This window comes from Dryobates pubescens, chromosome 8 (assembly GCF_014839835.1).
Source record: "Dryobates pubescens isolate bDryPub1 chromosome 8, bDryPub1.pri, whole genome shotgun sequence".
Lineage (NCBI taxonomy): Eukaryota > Metazoa > Chordata > Aves > Piciformes > Picidae > Dryobates > Dryobates pubescens.
In genome coordinates this window covers 4,049,170-4,055,968 of record NC_071619.1, presented here as the reverse complement: position 1 = coordinate 4,055,968, position 6,799 = coordinate 4,049,170, and positions in this window count along the sequence as shown.

Below are 6,799 nucleotides of genomic sequence, written 5' to 3'. Positions count from 1 at the left end.
TAAATCTTTTGTTTAGACTATTGGTTTATTTATGAGATGCATTAAAACATCTCAGATTTCTTAACCATGGACATATGAAAGGGCAAACTGAGGCACAGAAGTCTTAAAGCCACACAGCATCTCAGGACCAGAGCCAGAAACACAGCTGAGTCTGCTGACTCTGCAGTGGTACTGATCTCCTTGCATCTCCCTGATTCCTTTTCTGTTTCTCAGGAGGAGAAAAAGAGTTTCCTCTAGAGAAACCTGGAGCCTACTGGAGACAGCACATATTCCTCAGCCAGAGCCACTCAGACCTCTGTGGCTGTGAGCAACCTGATGTAGTGTGAGGTGTCCCTGCCTATCGCAGGGCGGTTGCAACTGGATGATCCTTGAGGCCCCTTCCAACCCTAATAATTCTATGATTCTAAAACATCTCAGAGAGAAAGATTTAGTTTGTAGTGCCAAAAAAAAAAAAAGTCACTTGACAAACAAACAACAAACAAAAAGGATACAAAAAGGACATAACAAACCACCACTCATCACACTAACATTAAAATAACAGGCAAAACAAACCCTGACACAGGCAGAACAGTGTTAACTTTAGGCTGTGTTGGAAGATAAGTAGGTCTTGGATGTCATGTCACCAAGCACATCCTGTGTAGGTGGTGGAAGATGTATAACTACTTCAGGAGTTCAATGGAATTGTGTTTGTTATGATTTGATAGGGTGCTTGGTTGCATGGTTTACTTGATTAGGTGATGTTGGATGATGGGTTGGATGCAATGATCTTGAAGGTCTCTTCCAACCTGGTTTATTCTATCCTATCTTATCTTATCCTATCCTATCCTATCCTATCCTATCCTATCCTATCCCATCCTATCCTATCCTATCCCATCCTATCCTATTCTATTCTACTCTATTCTATTCTATTCTCAGTTCAGGATTAGTAACAGCAAGAAAGAAGAAATAAATCCTTTAGTTCTTTGTTTTCTTTGAGCAATAGCTTCTTAAAATAAAGAAGCTGCAGGAGCTCACCCTTCTGCTTTCTAGAAACAGCTGAGCAACAAGAGTACTATGAGGTGGGTGGGAATATAGTTACTGCAGGAGTTTTGTTTGGACAAAGAATGCAGTTGGAAGTGAATCTTTTGCTTGACTCTACTTGCTGTACTTGGATTTACATCCCAGAGTGGGCACGTGGATCCCTAGGAAACTTCAGAATGCTCCCCAGGAATGTGCCTGAAACACTTCCATTGCTGATGGTTGCAGGGTTGACTGAAGCAAACCAGAACTAATCCCAAGTAAAACACCTGAAATAGAGACACTGGACAGGAGTCCCCTCTGCCAGCTGTGTCACTCTCCAGAGGTGTTCCTACTGTCCTGCTTTACCTGTTGCATTAGACATGAAGTAACCGATGATGGATCCTACTGGAGGAAAAGTCCAGAAAGCTGACCTCTGAAGGTGGTGACAAATGGTGATATTCAGCCTACCTAACTGGAATGAGTGGAGACAGACAGAGGCATGCATTCTGAGTCACGTCAAGACCTCCTGTGTGGTCAGAAGGGACAAACAGGCATTTCTAACCTACCTCTCAGTACCAATGAGGGAGAAAGGCCAGACAATTTTTCTTAATGGCTGAAACCACAAAAAACATTTCTGTGCCTGCATTCTAGCAATCAGTTATGCTAAGACTGTGAGTTAATGTTGCACATTAATGAGCATTTGTACCATGGCATCAAGCTCTTACTCCTGCCTTGCCTTTTCCCCTGTTTTCCCTTCCATCCCATGGCCCTTCCAGCTCATCCCTGCCCAGTGCTACCCACACTGCTTGTCATGGCACTTCTGCTTGTGTGGCCAAACTGGGAGCTGGATCTGGTTGGACAGTATCCCAAATGCACAAGTTTTCTTTTCAGGCAGATCAGTTCCCCCATCCATTTCACACCACACCCATGAAAACAGCTAGGGGAGAGGATGTTTTCACAACCATTCTTCAAAGCTGGTGTCATCACTGAGCACTTCTGGACATCACATAGCAACCTAGGGGTGAACTTCACACTGAAAGAGCATCCCTGAGATAGCCTCCTCAATGCACACAGTGGGTTTTGGTTTGGTTTGGGATTTTTGGTTTGGTTTGGTTTGGTTTTTGGTTTGGTTTTGTTTCTGCTTTGTAGTCCTGGCCTTTGCTGGAAGCCTCCAAATGTAATTTTTGTGCTACAGGTTATCTCTGCAGCAAGCTCAGCCATTTCCATCCCACTGCCAGCAGTGATTTTCCTATTCTGTAGCCAGTCAATATTTGAATTGGCAAGAAGGTGGGTGTTTCAAAGGACAGATAATCTTTTGTTTGTTCTCTTCCAACCTTGCTCATACTCAGCCCAGACTTCTGCTTAAATGTCGCTGGTTTCTCTTGTTATTACTATTTTTAGTGGAATTTAAGTTGCAATGGTAGAGGCCATGGAGCTTGAATCATTCCAGCTTATAACTTTGGTAGCATAGCTGATTATAACTGCATGAGGCAAGTCATGTAAATACCCAAAATGTCAGTTCCTGCACTGCAGCCCCTTCCCAGAGTAACACCGACCTTACCACTCTTTAAATGCTGCTCCGGCAGCTGAACTTTCCCTGCCCTGAATGTTGGAGGAAGTACAACCCATGAGGAGATGCAGTGGCTGCCAGCAATGGCAATGAATACACCTTGGATGACCTCGTTGAGACTGGGAAGGGAAAAGAGATGTTAACCAATGATGACATTCTCCTGAGTGTCATCTGCAGGCCACGGAGTACAGTGTGCAACGTTGGGGTACCTTTCTGCAGGGAGGGGGACACACATGGGTAAGGATCCCTGCCCACAGCCCCATGCTGCCTCTTTCTCCTTCCCCTGCAGCCTGCCAGTGCTGCACAGAGGTTTCTCTGTGTTTGCTTTTGAAGGAGGGGACAAGGCAGGTGCTGAGGGTGCAGAGTAAATACAGCAGCCACCATAGCCTCCCCCTGCCCCCATCCTCCCCACCTGCTTTCTCCCCTCCAGCCAACCTGACATCGGTTCAGACAGAAATCTGGACAGAAATTAATGTTGCTTAGAGCAGCATGAACTTGCCAGTGAAGGCTGAGAGAGAAAAGGAGAGCAATGGAGACCAGGTCATCATGCAGGCTGTGCTGATCAGGCTGCTGTGCAGAGCTAGGCAAGCACAAGGCTAAGCAGAAGGGGGAAAACTGACCCACATTCACCTCCCAGACGTGGATTTATTACTCTAGGCTTCATCAGCGTCCTCATTTGCATTTGCACAAGCTGTATCTGTGACTCTGACTTGGAGCTACACCAAGCCATATTCTCCCAGGCAGTGGTTATTGTCAGATAAGAGTAAAAGAAAACAGAAGCACAGCTCGTGCTGAGATGGTGGCTGTAAGTGTGCAGAACACAAGTCCAAGCGTGAATTTTGTTGTCTGCCCAGTTAATGTTACTTCTTTTCTTAGAAAGGAATGACTAGAAATCACTAACAAAATGCTCCAGAGTTATACTGGAGCAAGGCAGTTATTTTGGTATTTGGTAATGTTTGTAAATTAATTTGGTTTGGGCAAACACAGATTTCTAACACAGAAAGCTCTGTTCCCTAAAGGTACCACCTGAACACCTACCATAGAATCATAGTATCAGTCAGGGTTGGAAGAGACCACAAGGATCATCTAGCTCCAACCCCCTGCCATGGACAGGTACACCTCACACTAGAGCAGGCTGGCCAGAGCCTCATCCAGCCTGGGCTTAAACACCTCCAGGGATGGGGCCTCAACCACCTCCCTGGACAACCCATTCCAGGGCTTCACCACTCTCATGGGGAAGAACTTCCTCCTCACATCCAGCCTGAATCTCCCCACCTCCAGCTTCATTCCATTCCCCCTAGTCCCATCACTACCTGAGATCCTGAGAAGTCCCTCCCCAGCCTTCTTGTAGGCCCCCTTCAGATACTGGAAGGCCACAATTAGGTCACTTTGGAACCTCTTCTCCAGACTGAACAGCCCCAACTCCTTCAGTCTGTCCTCATAGAAGAGGTGCTCCAGCCCTCTGATCATCCTCGTGGCCCTTCTCTGGACACCTTCCAGCACTTCCAAATCCCTCTTGTAATAGGGGCTCCAGAACTGGATGCAGTACTTCAGGTGGGGTCTCACCAGAGCTGAGCAGAGGGGGAGAATCACCTCCCTCGACCTGCTGGCCACACTTCTCCTGATGCAGCCCAGGATGTGATTGGCTCTCTGGGCTGCAAGTGCACACTGAGAGCTCATGTTGAGCTTCTCGTCCACCAGCACCCCCAAGCCTCTCTCCTCTGGGCTGCTTTCCAGACAGTCACTGCCCAGCCTGGATTTGTGCCTGGGGTTGCCTCGACCCAGATGCAGGACCCTGCACTTGGTCTTGTTGAACCTCCTGAGGATGGCTTATGCCCACCTCTCCAGCCTGTCAAGGTCCCTCTGGATGGCATCCCTTCCCTCCAGTGTGTCTGCTGTACCATCAAAGCATTGTGTCTTAAATAGTATCATATAACCATGGATAACTCCTGGCAAGGCTTACATGACCCAGAAAGGTAGTGTTTAACATTGAAAAGATGGGGGGGATCTATTTCTATCTATTGATCTCCCTTACACATTCAGACCCAGTTCTCTTTCTGTTTCTGCAAGTCCTGTAAATAGAGCTGACAAATAGAAACAGAAGCACGTTATCTCTGTAATCAAATTGAGCTAAATCACATGGAAAAGAGTTTCTAATATTATCAGCCATTTACACTGAATGGCTTGCTGTCTCATAAAGAAATTAAAATTAATTACAAGACTTGATAAATACCAAGTGTGATATCCACAAGGAGAAGTTCCAGCTACAGAATATTGCTCTGCCTTCATAAACATTTTCATTAAAGCACTGTGAAATGGTCAGCAGAAGTGCTGCTTGGATTTAGGTACTCATGTTCAGCCTGCAGTGGAACAAACTGCTCAGCTTGCTGCTGGTTGGTAGAGAGGTGTTGCTTAGATGCATTACAGAAGCACAGAAACCACAGAAAACATCTGGTTGGAGGAGACCTCAAAGGTCATCCAGTCCAACCCTTGAACCAGCACTGAAGGGTCAACACTAAGTCATGTCCCTGAGTGCCAGGTCCACAGGCTGCTTAAACACCTCCAGGGATGGTGACTCCACCACTGCCCTGGGCAGACCATTCCAATGTTTGATAGTTCTCTCTGTGAAGAAATATTTCCTAGTGTCCAGCCTGAACCTCCCCTGGCACAGCTTGAAACCGTTTCACTTGCCGCCAAGGAGAAGAGGATGCCCCCTCCTTGCTCCAACCTTCCTTCAGGTAGTTGTAGAGAGCAATGAGGTCTCCCCTCAGCCTCCTGTTCTCCAGACTGAACAGCCCCAGCTCCCTCAGATGCTCCTTATATCTCAGAACTGCACACAGTACTCAAGATGTGGCCTCACCAGTGCTGAGCACAGGGGGAAGGTCACCTCCCTGTTCCTGCTGGCCATCGTGTTTCTAATACAAGTCAGGATGCCATTGGCTTTCTTGGCCACCTGGACACACTGCTAACTCATTTTCAGTCGATAGTCAACCAGTACCCCCAGGTCCCTCTCCCAGTTGCAGCTTTCCAGCCACACCTCCCCAGGTCTGCAGCTTACCATGGGATTGTTGTGACCCAGGTGGAGGACCTGGCACTTGGTCTTGCTGAACTTCATACAATGAGCCTTGGCCATCAGCCTAGGCAGCCTGCAGTCCCAGTTCAGGACTGGAAGCCCCTTAAGCTATGCACAGCATAACTAAATGACATGAAGGTAAAGTCTGCCCCAAGGAGATTCCAATCTACATCAAACAGGAGAGAGGCAGGGAAAACTGTGCTGGGGAGAACTGTGCTGAGGAGAACATGTCCAGAGAAGGGCAACAAAGCTGGTGAGGGGTTTGGAGCACAGCCCTATGAGGAGAGGCTGAGGGAGCTGGGGTTGCTTAGCCTGGAGAAGAGGAGGCTTAGGGGATACCTTATTGCTCTCTACAACTACCTGAAGGGAGGTTGTAGCCAGGTGGGGGTGGTGGTCTCTTCTTCCAGCCAACCACAGAGGACACAGTCTCAAGCTGCACCAGAGTAGGTTTAGGCTGGATGGTAGAAAGAAATAATACACAGAAAAAGAGATTGGCCATTGGAATGTGCTGCCCAGGGAGGTGGTGGAGTCACCATCAGTGGAAATGTTTAAAAGGAGACTGGATGAGGCACTTGGTGCCATGGTTTAGTTGATTAGATGGTGTTGGGTGATAGGTTGGACTCGATGATCTCAAAGGTCTTTTCCAACCTGGTTAATTCTATTCTATTCTATTCTATTCTATTCTATTCTATTCTATTCTATTCTATTCTATTCTATTCTATTCTATTCTATTCTATTCTATCACAATGGGGGGAAATGGCATCATTTAACCATCAAGCAGGAAATGATTTCTAGGTGCCAGCTGTTCATCTGCTTGCCAAGATTTTTCTGCTCTTCATGGGCTGAAGAAGAACAACAAAGCTTCTTTAATTCTTCTTCAGAGAATGCTTTTGGTGTCAAGAATAACATAAAAACATAACAAAGCTTGAGCATCAGCAGCAGAGTGGAAGCATCCCAGCAGCACAGAAGTGCCCAAGGACACACATTCAACCAGGCTCTGTGTCTATTTGTAGCAGCATGGTTTACTTTGGTATTCATGGACACGGCCACTGCACTTTCCAGCAGGTGCAGTAAATGCAATTTGTTGCTATGGATATTGATCCTGCCTCAGAGTCTAACTTTGAAGTTGTTTTGGGTTATCTGAAAAACAAAGGATG